Source organism: Buteo buteo, chromosome 33, assembly GCF_964188355.1.
Source record: "Buteo buteo chromosome 33, bButBut1.hap1.1, whole genome shotgun sequence".
Lineage (NCBI taxonomy): Eukaryota > Metazoa > Chordata > Aves > Accipitriformes > Accipitridae > Buteo > Buteo buteo.
The window spans coordinates 224183-243301 of NC_134203.1; positions in this window are offsets into that span (position 1 = coordinate 224183).

Sequence of the window (19119 nt, forward strand, 5' to 3'; positions counted from 1 at the left end):
GATTTGAAAGGTCCAAAGCCTCATTGGTCGACTCCAAATCAAAATTTCTAGGGTCCAAAGCCTCATTTTTACTTTCCAAAGTCTTACTCTTGTCTTACAAAGCCACATTTTAGGCTCCAAACCCCACATTTTGACAGCCAAAGGCTCACTGTTAGTGTGCATAGTCTCATTTCAGGCTCCAAAGCCTCTTTTCTTAGCATCCAGACAGGCATCCTTAGGGTCCGAGCCGCCTCTGGAGGGTCCAAGCCCTCCTTTGGAGCTTCCAAAGTTCCAGGGTTTGTGCTTTTAAGGTTCAAAGATGCATTTTCATGGCCCAGAGCATCATTTTTAAGTGGAAAGCCGCATTGTTCGACTCCAAAAGCCACATTTCTAGGGTGCAGAGCCTCATTTTTACTTTCCAAAGTCTTACTCTTGTCTTACAAAGCCTCATTTTAGGCTCCAAACCCCACATTTTGACAGCCAAAGGCTCACTGTTAGTTTGCATAGTCTCATTTCAGGCTCCAAAGCCTCTTTTTTTAGCATCCAGACAGGCATCCTTAGGGTCCGAGCCGCCTCTGGAGGGTCCAAGCCCTCATTTGGAGGGTCCAAGGTTCCAGGGATTGCATATTTGGAGGTTCAAAGATGCATTTTAAGGGCCCACAGCATCATTTTTAAGCCCAAAGTCTGATTTGAAAGGTCCAAAGCCTCATTGGTCGAGTCCAAATCAAACTTTCTAGGGTGCAGAGCCTCATTTTTACTTTCCAAAGTCTTACTCTTGTCTTACTAAGCCACATTTTAGGCTCCAAACCCCACATTTTTATGGCCAAAGGCTCACTGTTAGTGTGCATAGTCTCATTTCAGACTCCAAAGCCTCTTTTCTTAGCATCCAGACAGGCATCCTTAGGGTCCGAGCCGCCTCTGGAGGGTCCAAGCCCTCCTTTGGAGCTTCCAAAGTTCCAGGGATTGCGTATTTGGAGGTTCAAAGATGCATTTAAAGGGCCCAGAGCATCATTTTTAAGTGGAAAGCCGCATGGTTCAAGTCCAAAGCCACATTTCTAGGGTGCAGAGCCTCATTTTTGCTTTCCAAAGTCTTACTCTTGTCTTACAAAGCCTCATTTTAGGCTCCAAACCCCACATTTTTACGGCCAAAGGCTCACTGTTAGTTTGCATAGTCTCATTTCAGGCTCCAAAGCCTCTTTTTTTAGCATCCAGACAGGCATCCTTAGGGTCCGAGCCACCTCTGGAGGGTCCAAGCCCTCATTTGGAGCTTCCAAAGTTCCAGGGTTTGTGCTTTTAAGGTTCAAAGATGCATTTAAAGGGCCCAGAGCATCATTTTTAAGTGGAAAGCCGCATTGTTCGAGTCCAAAGCCACATTTCTAGGGTCCAAGGCCTCATTTTTACTTTCCAAAGTCTTACTCTTGTCTTACAAAGCCACATTTTAGGCTCCAAACCCCACATCTTTATGGCAAAAAGGCTCACTGTTAGTTTGCATAGTCTCATTTCAGACTCCAAAGCCTCTTTTCTTAGCATCCAGACAGGCATCCTTAGGGTCCGAGCCGCCTCTGGAGGGTCCAAGCCCTCCTTTGGAGCTTCCAAAGTTCCAGGGATTGCGTATTTGGAGGTTCAAAGATGCATTTAAAGGGCCCAGAGCATCATTTTTAAGTGGAAAGCCGCATGGTTCAAGTCCAAGGCCACATTTCTAGGGTGCAGAGCCTCATTTTTGCTTTCCAAAGTCTTACTCTTGTCTTACAAAGCCTCATTTTAGGCTCCAAACCCCACATTTTTACGGCCAAAGGCTCACTGTTAGTTTGCATAGTCTCATTTCAGGCTCCAAAGCCTCTTTTTTTAGCATCCAGACAGGCATCCTTAGGGTCCGAGCCGCCTCTGGAGGGTTCAAGCCCTCCTTTGGAGCTTCCAAAGTTCCAGGGTTTGTGCTTTTAAGGTTCAAAGATGCATTTTAAGGGCCCAGAGCATCATTTTTAAGTGGAAAGCCGCATTGTTCGAGTCCAAAGCCACATTTCTAGGGTGCAGAGCCTCATTTTTACTTTCCAAAGTCTTACTCTTGTCTTACAAAGCCACATTTTAGGCTCCAAACCCCACATTTTTACGGCCAAAGGCTCACTGTTAGTTTACATAGTCTCATTTCCGGGTCCAAAGCCTCTTTTTTTAGCATCCAGACAGGCATCCTTAGGGACCGAGCCGCCTCTGGAGGGTCCAAGCCCTCATTTGGAGGGTCCGAAGTTCCAGGGGTTACATATTTGGAGGTTCAAAGATGCGTTTTAAGGGCCCAGAGCATCATTTTTAAGCCCAAAGTCTGATTTGAAAGGTCCAAAGCCTCATTGGTCGAGTCCAAATCAAAATTTCTAGGGTGCAGAGCCTCATTTTTACTTTCCAAAGTCTTACTCTTGTCTTACTAAGCCACATTTTAGGCTCCAAACCCCACATTTTTATGGCCAAAGGCTCACTGTTAGTGTGCATAGTCTCATTTCAGGCTCCAAGCCTCTTTTTTTAGCATCCAAACAGGCATCCTTAGGGTCCGAGCCACCTCTGGAGGGTCCAAGCCCTCATTTGGAGCTTCCAAAGTTCCAGGGTTTGTGCTTTTAAGGTTCAAAGATGCATTTAAAGGGCCCAGAGCATCATTTTTAAGTGGAAAGCCGCATTGTTCGAGTCCAAAGCCACATTTCTAGGGTCCAAGGCCTCATTTTTACTTTCCAAAGTCTTACTCTTGTCTTACAAAGCCACATTTTAGGCTCCAAACCCCACATCTTTATGGCAAAAAGGCTCACTGTTAGTTTGCATAGTCTCATTTCAGACTCCAAAGCCTCTTTTCTTAGCATCCAGACAGGCATCCTTAGGGTCCGAGCCGCCTCTGGAGGGTCCAAGCCCTCCTTTGGAGCTTCCAAAGTTCCAGGGATTGCGTATTTGGAGGTTCAAAGATGCATTTAAAGGGCCCAGAGCATCATTTTTAAGTGGAAAGCCGCATGGTTCAAGTCCAAAGCCACATTTCTAGGGTGCAGAGCCTCATTTTTGCTTTCCAAAGTCTTACTCTTGTCTTACAAAGCCTCATTTTAGGCTCCAAACCCCACATTTTTACGGCCAAAGGCTCACTGTTAGTTTGCATAGTCTCATTTCAGGCTCCAAAGCCTCTTTTTTTAGCATCCAGACAGGCATCCTTAGGGTCCGAGCCGCCTCTGGAGGGTTCAAGCCCTCCTTTGGAGCTTCCAAAGTTCCAGGGTTTGTGCTTTTAAGGTTCAAAGATGCATTTTAAGGGCCCAGAGCATCATTTTTAAGTGGAAAGCCGCATTGTTCGAGTCCAAAGCCACATTTCTAGGGTGCAGAGCCTCATTTTTACTTTCCAAAGTCTTACTCTTGTCTTACAAAGCCACATTTTAGGCTCCAAACCCCACATTTTTACGGCCAAAGGCTCACTGTTAGTTTACATAGTCTCATTTCCGGGTCCAAAGCCTCTTTTTTTAGCATCCAGACAGGCATCCTTAGGGACCGAGCCGCCTCTGGAGGGTCCAAGCCCTCATTTGGAGGGTCCGAAGTTCCAGGGGTTACATATTTGGAGGTTCAAAGATGCGTTTTAAGGGCCCAGAGCATCATTTTTAAGCCCAAAGTCTGATTTGAAAGGTCCAAAGCCTCATTGGTCGAGTCCAAATCAAAATTTCTAGGGTGCAGAGCCTCATTTTTACTTTCCAAAGTCTTACTCTTGTCTTACTAAGCCACATTTTAGGCTCCAAACCCCACATTTTTATGGCCAAAGGCTCACTGTTAGTGTGCATAGTCTCATTTCAGGCTCCAAGCCTCTTTTTTTAGCATCCAAACAGGCATCCTTAGGGTCCGAGCCACCTCTGGAGGGTCCAAGCCCTCATTTGGAGCTTCCAAAGTTCCAGGGTTTGTGCTTTTAAGGTTCAAAGATGCATTTTAAGGGCCCAGAGCATCATTTTTAAGTGGAAAGCCGCATGGTTCAAGTTCAAAGCCACATTTCTAGGGTGCAGAGCCTCATTTTTACTTTCCAAAGTCTAACTCTTGTCTTACAAAGCCACATTTTAGGCTCCAAACCCCACATTTTTACGGCCAAAGGCTCACTGTTAGTGTGCATAGTCTCATTTCAGGCTCCAAAGCCTCTTTTTTTAGCATCCAGACAGGCATCCTTAGGGTCCGAGCCGCCTCTGGAGGGTCCAAGCCCTCATTTGGAGGGTCCAAAGTTCCAGGGATTGCATATTTGGAGGTTCAAAGATGCATTTAAAGGGCCAGAGCATCATTTTTAAGTGGAAAGCCGCATTGTTCGAGTCCAAAGCCACATTTCTAGGGTGCAGAGCCTCATTTTTACTTTCCAAAGTCTTACTCTTGTCTTACAAAGCCTCATTTTAGGCTCCAAACCCCACATTTTTACGGCCAAAGGCTCACTGTTAGTTTGCATAGTCTCATTTCAGGCTCCAAAGCCTCTTTTCTTAGCATCCAGACAGGCATCCTTAGGGTCCGAGACGCCTCTGGAGGGTCCAAGCCCTCATTTGGAGGGTCCAAAGTTCCAGGGTTTGCATATTTGGAGATTCAACGATGCATTTTAAGGGCCCACAGCATCATTTTTAAGCCCAAAGTCTGATTTGAAAGGTCCAAAGCCTCATTGGTCAAGTCCAAATCAAAATTTCTAGGGTCCAAAGCCTCATTTTTACTTTCCAAAGTCTTACTCTTGTCTTACAAAGCCTCATTTTAGGCTCCAAACCCCACATTTTGACAGCCAAAGGCTCACTGTTAGTGTGCATAGTCTCATTTCCGGCTCCAAAGCCTCTTTTTTTAGCATCCAAACAGGCATCCTTAGGGTCCGAGCCGCCTCTGGAGGGTCCAAGCCCTCCTTTGGAGGGTCCAAAGTTCCAGGGTTTGCATATTTGGAGGTTCAAAGATGCATTTTAAGGGCCCACAGCATCATTTTTAAGCCCAAAGTCCGATTTGAAAGGTCCAAAGCCTCATTGGTCGAGTCCAAAGCCACATTTCTAGGGTGCAGAGCCTCATTTTTACTTTCCAAAGTCTTACTCTTGTCTTACAAAGCCACATTTTAGGCTCCAAACCCCACAGTTTTATGGCCAAAGGCTCACTGTTAGTGTGCATAGTCTCATTTCAGGCTCCAAAGCCTCTTTTTTTAGCATCCAAACAGGCATCCTTAGGGTCCGAGCCACCTCTGGAGGGTCCAAGCCCTCCTTTGGAGCTTCCAAAGTTCCAGGGTTTGTCTTTTAAGGTTCAAAGATGCATTTTAAGGGCCCACAGCATCATTTTTAAGCCCAAAGTCTGATTTGAAAGGTCCAAAGCCTCAGTGGTCGACTCCAAATCAAAATTTCTAGGGTGCAGAGCCTCATTTTTACTTTCCAAAGTCTTACTCTTGTCTTACAAAGCCACATTTTAGGCTCCAAACCCCACGTTTTGACAGCCAAAGGCTCACTGTTAGTGTGCATAGTCTCATTTCAGGCTCCAAAGCCTCTTTTTTTAGCATCCAGACAGGCATCCTTAGGGTCCGAGCCGCCTCTGGAGGGTCCAAGCCCTCATTTGGAGGGTCCAAAGTTCCAGGGATTGCATATTTGGAGGTTCAAAGATGCATTTTAAGGGCCCACAGCATCATTTTTAAGTGGAAAGCCGCATTGGTCGAGTCCAAATCAAAATTTCTAGGGTGCAGAGCCTCATTTTTACTTTCCAAAGTCTTACTCTTGTCTTACAAAGCCTCATTTTAGGCTCCAAACCCCACATTTTTACGGCCAAAGGCTCACTGTTAGTGTGCATAGTCTCATTTCAGGCTCCAAAGCCTCTTTTTTTAGCATCCAGACAGGCATCCTTAGGGTCCGAGCCGCCTCTGGAGGGTCCAAGCCCTCATTTGGAGGGTCCAAGGTTCCAGGGATTGCATATTTGGAGGTTCAAAGATGCATTTTAAGGGCCCACAGCATCATTTTTAAGTGGAAAGCCGCATTGTTCGACTCCAAAAGCCACATTTCTAGGGTGCAGAGCCCCATTTTTGCTTTCCAAAGTCTTACTCTTGTCTTACAAAGCCTCATTTTAGGCTCCAAACCCCACATTTTTACAGCCAAGGGCTCACTGTTAGTTTGCATAGTCTCATTTCAGGCTCCAAAGCCTCTTTTCTTAGCATCCAGACAGGCATCCTTAGGGTCCGAACCGCATCTGGAGGGTCCAAGCCCTCATTTGGAGGGTCCAAAGTTCCAGGGTTTGTGCTTTTAAGGTTCAAAGATGCATTTTAAGGGCCCACAGCATCATTTTTAAGCCCAAAGTCTGATTTGAAAGGTCCAAAGCCTCATTGGTCGACTCCAAATCAAAATTTCTAGGGTCCAAAGCCTCATTTTTACTTTCCAAAGTCTTACTCTTGTCTTACAAAGCCACATTTTAGGCTCCAAACCCCACATTTTGACAGCCAAAGGCTCACTGTTAGTGTGCATAGTCTCATTTCAGGCTCCAAAGCCTCTTTTCTTAGCATCCAGACAGGCATCCTTAGGGTCCGAGCCGCCTCTGGAGGGTCCAAGCCCTCCTTTGGAGCTTCCAAAGTTCCAGGGTTTGTGCTTTTAAGGTTCAAAGATGCATTTTCATGGCCCAGAGCATCATTTTTAAGTGGAAAGCCGCATGGTTCAAGTTCAAAGCCACATTTCTAGGGTGCAGAGCCTCATTTTTACTTTCCAAAGTCTTACTCTTGTCTTACAAAGCCTCATTTTAGGCTCCAAACCCCACATTTTGACAGCCAAAGGCTCACTGTTAGTTTGCATAGTCTCATTTCAGGCTCCAAAGCCTCTTTTTTTAGCATCCAGACAGGCATCCTTAAGGTCCGAGCCGCCTCTGGAGGGTCCAAGCCCTCATTTGGAGGGTCCAAGGTTCCAGGGATTGCATATTTGGAGGTTCAAAGATGCATTTTAAGGGCCCACAGCATCATTTTTAAGCCCAAAGTCTGATTTGAAAGGTCCAAAGCCTCATTGGTCGAGTCCAAATCAAACTTTCTAGGGTGCAGAGCCTCATTTTTACTTTCCAAAGTCTTACTCTTGTCTTACTAAGCCACATTTTAGGCTCCAAACCCCACATTTTTATGGCCAAAGGCTCACTGTTAGTGTGCATAGTCTCATTTCAGGCTCCAAGCCTCTTTTTTAGCATCCAGACAGGCATCCTTAGGGTCCGAGCCGCCTCTGCAGGGTCCAAGCCCTCCTTTGGAGGGTCCAAAGTTCCAGGGTTTGTGCTTTTAAGGTTCAAAGATGCATTTTCATGGCCCAGAGCATCATTTTTAAGTGGAAAGCCGCATTGTTCGACTCCAAAAGCCACATTTCTAGGGTGCAGAGCCTCATTTTTACTTTCCAAAGTCTTACTCTTGTCTTACAAAGCCACATTTTAGGCTCCAAACCCCACATTTTTACGGCCAAAGGCTCACTGTTAGTTTACATAGTCTCATTTCCGGGTCCAAAGCCTCTTTTTTTAGCATCCAGACAGGCATCCTTAGGGTCCGAGCCGCCTCTGGAGGGTCCAAGCCCTCATTTGGAGGGTCCGAAGTTCCAGGGGTGACATATTTGGAGGTTCAAAGATGCGTTTTAAGGGCCCAGAGCATCATTTTTAAGCCCAAAGTCTGATTTGAAAGGTCCAAAGCCTCATTGGTCGAGTCCAAATCAAAATTTCTAGGGTGCAGAGCCTCATTTTTACTTTCCAAAGTCTTACTCTTGTCTTACTAAGCCACATTTTAGGCTCCAAACCCCACATTTTTATGGCCAAAGGCTCACTGGTAGTGTGCATAGTCTCATTTCAGGCTCCAAGCCTCTTTTTTTAGCATCCAAACAGGCATCCTTAGGGTCCGAGCCACCTCTGGAGGGTCCAAGCCCTCATTTGGAGCTTCCAAAGTTCCAGGGTTTGTGCTTTTAAGGTTCAAAGATGCATTTAAAGGGCCCAGAGCATCATTTTTAAGTGGAAAGCCGCATTGTTCGAGTCCAAAGCCACATTTCTACGGTCCAAGGCCTCATTTTTACTTTCCAAAGTCTTACTCTTGTCTTACAAAGCCTCATTTTAGGCTCCAAACCCCACATTTTTACGGCCAAAGGCTCACTGTTAGTGTGCATAGTCTCATTTCAGGCTCCAAAGCCTCTTTTTTTAGCATCCAGACAGGCATCCTTAAGGTCCGAGCCGCCTCTGGAGGGTCCAAGCCCTCATTTGGAGGGTCCAAAGTTCCAGGGATTGCATATTTGGAGGTTCAAAGATGCATTTAAAGGGCCAGAGCATCATTTTTAAGTGGAAAGCCGCATTGTTCGAGTCCAAAGCCACATTTCTAGGGTGCAGAGCCTCATTTTTACTTTCCAAAGTCTTACTCTTGTCTTACAAAGCCACATTTTAGGCTCCAAACCCCACATTTTTACGGCCAAAGGCTCACTGTTAGTTTGCATAGTCTCATTTCAGGCTCCAAAGCCTCTTTTCTTAGCATCCAGACAGGCATCCTTAGGGTCCGAGACGCCTCTGGAGGGTCCAAGCCCTCATTTGGAGGGTCCAAAGTTCCAGGGTTTGCATATTTGGAGATTCAACGATGCATTTTAAGGGCCCACAGCATCATTTTTAAGCCCAAAGTCTGATTTGAAAGGTCCAAAGCCTCATTGGTCAAGTCCAAATCAAAATTTCTAGGGTCCAAAGCCTCATTTTTACTTTCCAAAGTCTTACTCTTGTCTTACAAAGCCTCATTTTAGGCTCCAAACCCCACATTTTGACAGCCAAAGGCTCACTGTTAGTGTGCATAGTCTCATTTCCGGCTCCAAAGCCTCTTTTTTTAGCATCCAAACAGGCATCCTTAGGGTCCGAGCCGCCTCTGGAGGGTCCAAGCCCTCCTTTGGAGGGTCCAAAGTTCCAGGGTTTGCATATTTGGAGGTTCAAAGATGCATTTTAAGGGCCCACAGCATCATTTTTAAGCCCAAAGTCCGATTTGAAAGGTCCAAAGCCTCATTGGTCGAGTCCAAAGCCACATTTCTAGGGTGCAGAGCCTCATTTTTACTTTCCAAAGTCTTACTCTTGTCTTACAAAGCCACATTTTAGGCTCCAAACCCCACAGTTTTACGGCCAAAGGCTCACTGTTAGTGTGCATAGTCTCATTTCAGGCTCCAAAGCCTCTTTTTTTAGCATCCAAACAGGCATCCTTAGGGTCCGAGCCACCTCTGGAGGGTCCAAGCCCTCCTTTGGAGCTTCCAAAGTTCCAGGGATTGCATATTTGGAGGTTCAAAGATGCATTTTAAGGGCCCACAGCATCATTTTTAAGTGGAAAGCCGCATTGTTCGAGTCCAAAACCACATTTCTAGGGTGCAGAGCCCCATTTTTGCTTTCCAAAGTCTTACTCTTGTCTTACAAAGCCTCATTTTAGGCTCCAAACCCCACATTTTTACAGCCAAGGGCTCACTGTTAGTTTGCATAGTCTCATTTCAGGCTCCAAAGCCTCTTTTCTTAGCATCCAGACAGGCATCCTTAGGGTCCGAACCGCATCTGGAGGGTCCAAGCCCTCATTTGGAGGGTCCAAAGTTCCAGGGTTTGTGCTTTTAAGGTTCAAAGATGCATTTTAAGGGCCCACAGCATCATTTTTAAGCCCAAAGTCTGATTTGAAAGGTCCAAAGCCTCATTGGTCGACTCCAAATCAAAATTTCTAGGGTCCAAAGCCTCATTTTTACTTTCCAAAGTCTTACTCTTGTCTTACAAAGCCACATTTTAGGCTCCAAACCCCACATTTTGACAGCCAAAGGCTCACTGTTAGTGTGCATAGTCTCATTTCAGGCTCCAAAGCCTCTTTTCTTAGCATCCAGACAGGCATCCTTAGGGTCCGAGCCGCCTCTGGAGGGTCCAAGCCCTCCTTTGGAGCTTCCAAAGTTCCAGGGTTTGTGCTTTTAAGGTTCAAAGATGCATTTTCATGGCCCAGAGCATCATTTTTAAGTGGAAAGCCGCATTGTTCGACTCCAAAAGCCACATTTCTAGGGTGCAGAGCCTCATTTTTACTTTCCAAAGTCTTACTCTTGTCTTACAAAGCCTCATTTTAGGCTCCAAACCCCACATTTTGACAGCCAAAGGCTCACTGTTAGTTTGCATAGTCTCATTTCAGGCTCCAAAGCCTCTTTTTTTAGCATCCAGACAGGCATCCTTAAGGTCCGAGCCGCCTCTGGAGGGTCCAAGCCCTCATTTGGAGGGTCCAAGGTTCCAGGGATTGCATATTTGGAGGTTCAAAGATGCATTTTAAGGGCCCACAGCATCATTTTTAAGCCCAAAGTCTGATTTGAAAGGTCCAAAGCCTCATTGGTCGAGTCCAAATCAAACTTTCTAGGGTGCAGAGCCTCATTTTTACTTTCCAAAGTCTTACTCTTGTCTTACTAAGCCACATTTTAGGCTCCAAACCCCACATTTTTATGGCCAAAGGCTCACTGTTAGTGTGCATAGTCTCATTTCAGGCTCCAAGCCTCTTTTTTTAGCATCCAAACAGGCATCCTTAGGGTCCGAGCCACCTCTGGAGGGTCCAAGCCCTCATTTGGAGCTTCCAAAGTTCCAGGGTTTGTGCTTTTAAGGTTCAAAGATGCATTTAAAGGGCCCAGAGCATCATTTTTAAGTGGAAAGCCGCATTGTTCGAGTCCAAAGCCACATTTCTAGGGTCCAAGGCCTCATTTTTACTTTCCAAAGTCTTACTCTTGTCTTACAAAGCCACATTTTAGGCTCCAAACCCCACATTTTTATGGCCAAAGGCTCACTGTTAGTTTGCATAGTCTCATTTCAGACTCCAAAGCCTCTTTTCTTAGCATCCAGACAGGCATCCTTAGGGTCCGAGCCGCCTCTGGAGGGTCCAAGCCCTCCTTTGGAGCTTCCAAAGTTCCAGGGATTGCGTATTTGGAGGTTCAAAGATGCATTTAAAGGGCCCAGAGCATCATTTTTAAGTGGAAAGCCGCATGGTTCAAGTCCAAAGCCACATTTCTAGGGTGCAGAGCCTCATTTTTGCTTTCCAAAGTCTTACTCTTGTCTTACAAAGCCTCATTTTAGGCTCCAAACCCCACATTTTTACGGCCAAAGGCTCACTGTTAGTGTGCATAGTCTCATTTCAGGCTCCAAGCCTCTTTTTTAGCATCCAGACAGGCATCCTTAGGGTCCAAGCCGCCTCTGCAGGGTCCAAGCCCTCCTTTGGAGGGTCCAAAGTTCCAGGGTTTGTGCTTTTAAGGTTCAAAGATGCATTTAAAGGGCCCAGAGCATCATTTTTAAGTGGAAAGCCGCATTGTTCGACTCCAAAAGCCACATTTCTAGGGTGCAGAGCCTCATTTTTACTTTCCAAAGTCTTACTCTTGTCTTACAAAGCCACATTTTAGGCTCCAAACCCCACATTTTTACGGCCAAAGGCTCACTGTTAGTTTACATAGTCTCATTTCCGGGTCCAAAGCCTCTTTTTTTAGCATCCAGACAGGCATCCTTAGGGACCGAGCCGCCTCTGGAGGGTCCAAGCCCTCATTTGGAGGGTCCGAAGTTCCAGGGGTGACATATTTGGAGGTTCAAAGATGCGTTTTAAGGGCCCAGAGCATCATTTTTAAGCCCAAAGTCTGATTTGAAAGGTCCAAAGCCTCATTGGTCGAGTCAAAATCAAAATTTCTAGGGTGCAGAGCCTCATTTTTACTTTCCAAAGTCTTACTCTTGTCTTACAAAGCCACATTTTAGGCTCCAAACCCCACATTTTTATGGCCAAAGGCTCACTGTTAGTGTGCATAGTCTCATTTCAGGCTCCAAGCCTCTTTTTTTAGCATCCAAACAGGCATCCTTAGGGTCCGAGCCACCTCTGGAGGGTCCAAGCCCTCCTTTGGAGCTTCCAAAGTTCCAGGGTTTGTGCTTTTAAGGTTCAAAGATGCATTTTAAGGGCCCAGAGCATCATTTTTAAGTGGAAAGCCGCATGGTTCAAGTTCAAAGCCACATTTCTAGGGTGCAGAGCCTCATTTTTACTTTCCAAAGTCTAACTCTTGTCTTACAAAGCCACATTTTAGGCTCCAAACCCCACATTTTTACGGCCAAAGGCTCACTGGTAGTGTGCATAGTCTCATTTCAGGCTCCAAAGCCTCTTTTTTTAGCATCCAGACAGGCATCCTTAGGGTCCGAGCCGCCTCTGGAGGGTCCAAGCCCTCATTTGGAGGGTCCAAAGTTCCAGGGATTGCATATTTGGAGGTTCAAAGATGCATTTAAAGGGCCAGAGCATCATTTTTAAGTGGAAAGCCGCATTGTTCGAGTCCAAAGCCACATTTCTAGGGTGCAGAGCCTCATTTTTACTTTCCAAAGTCTTACTCTTGTCTTACAAAGCCTCATTTTAGGCTCCAAACCCCACATTTTTACGGCCAAAGGCTCACTGTTAGTTTGCATAGTCTCATTTCAGGCTCCAAAGCCTCTTTTCTTAGCATCCAGACAGGCATCCTTAGGGTCCGAGACGCCTCTGGAGGGTCCAAGCCCTCATTTGGAGGGTCCAAAGTTCCAGGGCTTGCATATTTGGAGGTTCAACGATGCATTTTAAGGGCCCACAGCATCATTTTTAAGCCCAAAGTCTGATTTGAAAGGTCCAAAGCCTCATTGGTCAAGTCCAAATCAAAATTTCTAGGGTCCAAAGCCTCATTTTTACTTTCCAAAGTCTTACTCTTGTCTTACAAAGCCTCATTTTAGGCTCCAAACCCCACATTTTGACAGCCAAAGGCTCACTGTTAGTGTGCATAGTCTCATTTCCGGCTCCAAAGCCTCTTTTTTTAGCATCCAGACAGGCATCCTTAGGGTCCGAGCCGCCTCTGGAGGGTCCAAGCCCTCATTTGGAGGGTCCAAAGTTCCAGGGATTGCATATTTGGAGGTTCAAAGATGCATTTAAAGGGCCCAGAGCATCATTTTTAAGTGGAAAGCCGCATTGTTCGAGTCCAAATCAAAATTTCTAGGGTGCAGAGCCTCATTTTTACTTTCCAAAGTCTTACTCTTGTCTTACAAAGCCTCATTTTGGGCTCCAAACCCCACATTTTTACGGCCAAAGGCTCACTGTTAGTGTGCATAGTCTCATTTCCGGGTCCAAAGCCTCTTTTTTTAGCATCCAGACAGGCATCCTTAGGGTCCGAGCCGCCTCTGGAGGGTCCAAGCCCTCATTTGGAGGGTCCAAAGTTCCAGGGTTTGCATATTTGGAGGTTCAAAGATGCATTTCAAGGGCCCACAGCATCATTTTTAAGCTCAAAGTCTGATTTGAAAGGTCCAAAGCCTCATTGGTTGACTCCAAATCAAAATTTCTAGGGTGCAGAGCCTCATTTTTACTTTCCAAAGTCTTACTCTTGTCTTACAAAGCCTCATTTTAGGCTCCAAACCCCACATTTTGACAGCCAAAGGCTCACTGTTAGTGTGCATAGTCTCATTTCCGGCTCCAAAGCCTCTTTTCTTAGCATCCAGACAGGCATCCTTAGGGTCCGAGCCGCCTCTGGAGGGTCCAAGCCCTCATTTGGAGGGTCAAAAGTTCCAGGGTTTGCATATTTGGAGGTTCAAAGATGCATTTAAAAAGCCCAGAGCATCATTTTTAAGTGGAAAGCCACATTGTTCGAGTCCAAAGCCACATTTCTAGGGTGCAGAGCCTCATTTTTACTTTCCAAAGTCTTACTCTTGTCTTACAAAGCCTCATTTTAGGCTCCAAACCCCACATTTTTATGGCCAAAGGCTCACTGATAGTGTGCATAGTCTCATTTCAGGCTCCAAGCCTCTTTTTTTAGCATCCAGACAGGCATCCTTAGGGTCCGAGCCACCTCTGGAGGGCCCAAGTCCTCCTTTGGAGCTTCCAAAGTTCCAGGGTTTGTGCTTTTAAGGTTCAAAGATGCATTTTAAGGGCACACAGCATCATTTTTAAGCCCAAAGTCTAATTTGAAAGGTCCAAAGCCTCATTGGTCGAGTCCAAATCAAAATTTCTAGGGTGCAGAGCCTCATTTTTACTTTCCAAAGTCTTACTCTTGTCTTACAAAGCCTCATTTTAGGCTCCAAACCCCACATTTTTACGGCCAAAGGCTCACTGTTAGTTTGCATAGTCTCATTTCAGGCTCCAAAGCCTCTTTTTTAGCATCCAGACAGGCATCCTTAGGGTCCGAGCCGCCTCTGGAGGGTCCAAGCCCTCATTTGGAGGTTCCAAAGTTCCAGGGATTGCATATTTGGAGGTCCAAAGATGCATTTTAAGGGCCCACAGCATCATTTTTAAGCCCAAAGTCTGATTTGGAAGGCCCGAAGCAACAATATAGAATTCAAATTTAATTTTCTAGGGTGCAGAGCCTCATTTTTACTTTCCAAAGTCTTACTCTTGTCTTACAAAGCCACATTTAGGCTCCAAACCCCACATTTTTATGGCCAAAGGCTCACTGTTAGTGTGCATAGTCTCATTTCAGGCTCCAAGCCTCTTTTTTTAGCATCCAGACAGGCATCCTTAGGGTCCGAGCCACCTCTGGAGGGTCCAAGCCCTCATTTGGAGCTTCCAAAGTTCCAGGGTTTGTGCTTTTAAGGTTCAAAGATGCATTTCAAGGGCCCAGAGCATCATTTTTAAGCCCAAAGTCTGATTTGAAAGGTCCAAAGCCTCATTGGTCGAGTCCAAAGCCACATTTCTAGGGTCCAAAGCCTCATTTTTACTTTCCAAAGTCTTACTCTTGTCTTACAAAGCCACATTTTAGGCTCCAAACCCCACATTTTTACGGCCAAAGGCTCACTGGTAGTGTGCATAGTCTCATTTCAGGCTCCAAAGCCTCTTTTTTTAGCATCCAGACAGGCATCCTTAGGGTCCGAGCCGCCTCTGGAGGGTCCAAGCCCTCATTTGGAGGTTCCAAAGTTACAGGGATTGCATATTTGGAGGTTCAAAGATGCATTTTAAGGGCCCACAGCATCATTTTTAAGTGGAAAGCCGCATTGTTCGAGTCCAAATCAAAATTTCTAGGGTGCAGAGCCTCATTTTTACTTTCCAAAGTCTTACTCTTGTCTTACAAAGCCTCATTTTAGGCTCCAAACCCCACATTTTGACAGCCAAAGGCTCACTGTTAGTTTGCATAGTCTCATTTCAGGCTCCAAAGCCTCTTTTTTTAGCATCCAGACAGGCATCCTTAGGGTCCGAGCCGCCTCTGGAGGGTCCAAGCCCTCCTTTGGAGCTTCCAAAGTTCCAGGGTTTGCATATTTGGAGGTTCAAAGATGCATTTTAAGGGCCCACAGCATCATTTTTAAGCCCAAAGTCCGATTTGAAAGGTCCAAAGCCTCATTGGTCGACTCCAAAGCCACATTTCTAGGGTGCAGAGCCTCATTTTTACTTTCCAAAGTCTTACTCTTGTCTTACAAAGCCTCATTTTAGGCTCCAAACCCCACAGTTTTATGGCCAAAGGCTCACTGTTAGTGTGCATAGTCTCATTTCAGGCTCCAAGCCTCTTTTTTTAGCATCCAAACAGGCATCCTTAGGGTCCGAGCCACCTCTGGAGGGTCCAAGCCCTCCTTTGGAGCTTCCAAAGTTCCAGGGTTTGTCCTTTTAAGGTTCAAAGATGCATTTTAAGGGCCCAGAGCATCATTTTTACCCCAAAGTCTGATTTGAAAGGTCCAAAGCCTCATTGGTCGAGTCCAAAGCCACATTTCTAGGGTCCAAAGCCTCATTTTTACTTTCCAAAGTCTTACTCTTGTCTTACAAAGCCACATTTTAGGCTCCAAACCCCACATTTTTACGGCCAAAGGCTCACTGTTAGTGTGCATAGTCTCATTTCAGGCTCCAAAGCCTCTTTTTTTAGCATCCGGACAGGCATCCTTAAGGTCCGAGCCGCCTCTGGAGGGTCCAAGCCCTCCTTTGGAGGGTCCAAAGTTCCAGGGATTGCATATTTGGAGGTTCAAAGATGCATTTAAAGGGCCCAGAGCATCATTTTTAAGTGGAAAGCCGCATTGTTCGAGTCCAAAACCACATTTCTAGGGTGCAGAGCCCCATTTTTGCTTTCCAAAGTCTTACTCTTGTCTTACAAAGCCTCATTTTAGGCTCCAAACCCCACATTTTGACAGCCAAGGGCTCACTGTTAGTTTGCATAGTCTCATTTCAGGCTCCAAGCCTCTTTTCTTAGCATCCAGACAGGCATCCTTAGGGTCCGAACCGCATCTGGAGGGTCCAAGCCCTCATTTGGAGGGTCCAAAGCTCCAGGGTTTGTGCTTGCAAGGTTCAAAGATGCATTTTAAGGGCCCACAGCATCATTTTTAAGCCCAAAGTCTGATTTGAAAGGTCCAAAGCCTCATTGGTCGACTCCAAAGCCACATTTCTAGGGTCCAAAGTTCCAGGGTTTGTGCTTTTAAGGTTCAAAGATGCATTTAAAGGGCCCAGAGCATCATTTTTAAGTGGAAAGCCGCATTGTTCGACTCCAAAAGCCACATTTCTAGGGTGCAGAGCCTCATTTTTACTTTCCAAAGTCTTACTCTTGTCTTACAAAGCCACATTTTAGGCTCCAAACCCCACATTTTTACGGCCAAAGGCTCACTGTTAGTTTACATAGTCTCATTTCCGGGTCCAAAGCCTCTTTTTTTAGCATCCAGACAGGCATCCTTAGGGACCGAGCCGCCTCTGGAGGGTCCAAGCCCTCATTTGGAGGGTCCGAAGTTCCAGGGGTTACATATTTGGAGGTTCAAAGATGCGTTTTAAGGGCCCAGAGCATCATTTTTAAGCCCAAAGTCTGATTTGAAAGGTCCAAAGCCTCATTGGTCGAGTCCAAATCAAAATTTCTAGGGTGCAGAGCCTCATTTTTACTTTCCAAAGTCTTACTCTTGTCTTACTAAGCCACATTTTAGGCTCCAAACCCCACATTTTTATGGCCAAAGGCTCACTGTTAGTGTGCATAGTCTCATTTCAGGCTCCAAGCCTCTTTTTTTAGCATCCAAACAGGCATCCTTAGGGTCCGAGCCACCTCTGGAGGGTCCAAGCCCTCCTTTGGAGCTTCCAAAGTTCCAGGGTTTGTGCTTTTAAGGTTCAAAGATGCATTTAAAGGGCCCAGAGCATCATTTTTAAGTGGAAAGCCGCATGGTTCAAGTTCAAAGCCACATTTCTAGGGTGCAGAGCCTCATTTTTACTTTCCAAAGTCTAACTCTTGTCTTACAAAGCCACATTTTAGGCTCCAAACCCCACATTTTTACGGCCAAAGGCTCACTGGTAGTGTGCATAGTCTCATTTCAGGCTCCAAAGCCTCTTTTTTTAGCATCCAGACAGGCATCCTTAGGGTCCGAGCCGCCTCTGGAGGGTCCAAGCCCTCATTTGGAGGGTCCAAAGTTCCAGGGATTGCATATTTGGAGGTTCAAAGATGCATTTAAAGGGCCAGAGCATCATTTTTAAGTGGAAAGCCGCATTGTTCGAGTCCAAAGCCACATTTCTAGGGTGCAGAGCCTCATTTTTACTTTCCAAAGTCTTACTCTTGTCTTACAAAGCCTCATTTTAGGCTCCAAACCCCACATTTTTACGGCCAAAGGCTCACTGTTAGTTTGCATAGTCTCATTTCAGGCTCCAAAGCCTCTTTTCTTAGCATCCAGACAGGCATCCTTAGGGTCCGAGACGCCTCTGGAGGGTCCAAGCCCTCATTTGGAGGGTCCAAAGTTCCAGGGCTTGCATATTTGGAGGTTCAACGATGCATTTTAAGGGCCCACAGCATCATTTTTAAGCCCAAAGTCTGATTTGAAAGGTCCAAAGCCTCATTGGTCAAGTCCAAATCAAAATTTCTAGGGTCCAAAGCCTCATTTTTACTTTCCAAAGTCTTACTCTTGTCTTACAAAGCCTCATTTTAGGCTCCAAACCCCACATTTTGACAGCCAAAGGCTCACTGTTAGTGTGCATAGTCTCATTTCCGGCTCCAAAGCCTCTTTTTTTAGCATCCAGACAGGCATCCTTAGGGTCCGAGCCGCCTCTGGAGGGTCCAAGCCCTCATTTGGAGGGTCCAAAGTTCCAGGGATTGCATATTTGGAGGTTCAAAGATGCATTTAAAGGGCCCAGAGCATCATTTTTAAGTGGAAAGCCGCATTGTTCGAGTCCAAATCAAAATTTCTAGGGTGCAGAGCCTCATTTTTACTTTCCAAAGTCTTACTCTTGTCTTACAAAGCCTCATTTTGGGCTCCAAACCCCACATTTTTACGGCCAAAGGCTCACTGTTAGTGTGCATAGTCTCATTTCCGGGTCCAAAGCCTCTTTTTTTAGCATCCAGACAGGCATCCTTAGGGTCCGAGCCGCCTCTGGAGGGTCCAAGCCCTCATTTGGAGGGTCCAAAGTTCCAGGGTTTGCATATTTGGAGGTTCAAAGATGCATTTCAAGGGCCCACAGCATCATTTTTAAGCTCAAAGTCTGATTTGAAAGGTCCAAAGCCTCATTGGTTGACTCCAAATCAAAATTTCTAGGGTGCAGAGCCTCATTTTTACTTTCCAAAGTCTTACTCTTGTCTTACAAAGCCTCATTTTAGGCTCCAAACCCCACATTTTGACAGCCAAAGGCTCACTGTTAGTGTGCATAGTCTCATTTCCGGCTCCAAAGCCTCTTTTCTTAGCATCCAGACAGGCATCCTTAGGGTCCGAGCCGCCTCTGGAGGGTCCAAGCCCTCATTTGGAGGGTCAAAAGTTCCAGGGTTTGCATATTTGGAGGTTCAAAGATGCATTTAAAAAGCCCAGAGCATCATTTTTAAGTGGAAAGCCACATTGTTCGAGTCCAAAGCCACATTTCTAGGGTGCAGAGCCTCATTTTTACTTTCCAAAGTCTTACTCTTGTCTTACAAAGCCTCATTTTAGGCTCCAAACCCCACATTTTTATGGCCAAAGGCTCACTGATAGTGTGCATAGTCTCATTTCAGGCTCCAAGCCTCTTTTTTTAGCATCCAGACAGGCATCCTTAGGGTCCGAGCCACCTCTGGAGGGCCCAAGTCCTCCTTTGGAGCTTCCAAAGTTCCAGGGTTTGTGCTTTTAAGGTTCAAAGATGCATTTTAAGGGCACACAGCATCATTTTTAAGCCCAAAGTCTAATTTGAAAGGTCCAAAGCCTCATTGGTCGAGTCCAAATCAAAATTTCTAGGGTGCAGAGCCTCATTTTTACTTTCCAAAGTCTTACTCTTGTCTTACAAAGCCTCATTTTAGGCTCCAAACCCCACATTTTTACGGCCAAAGG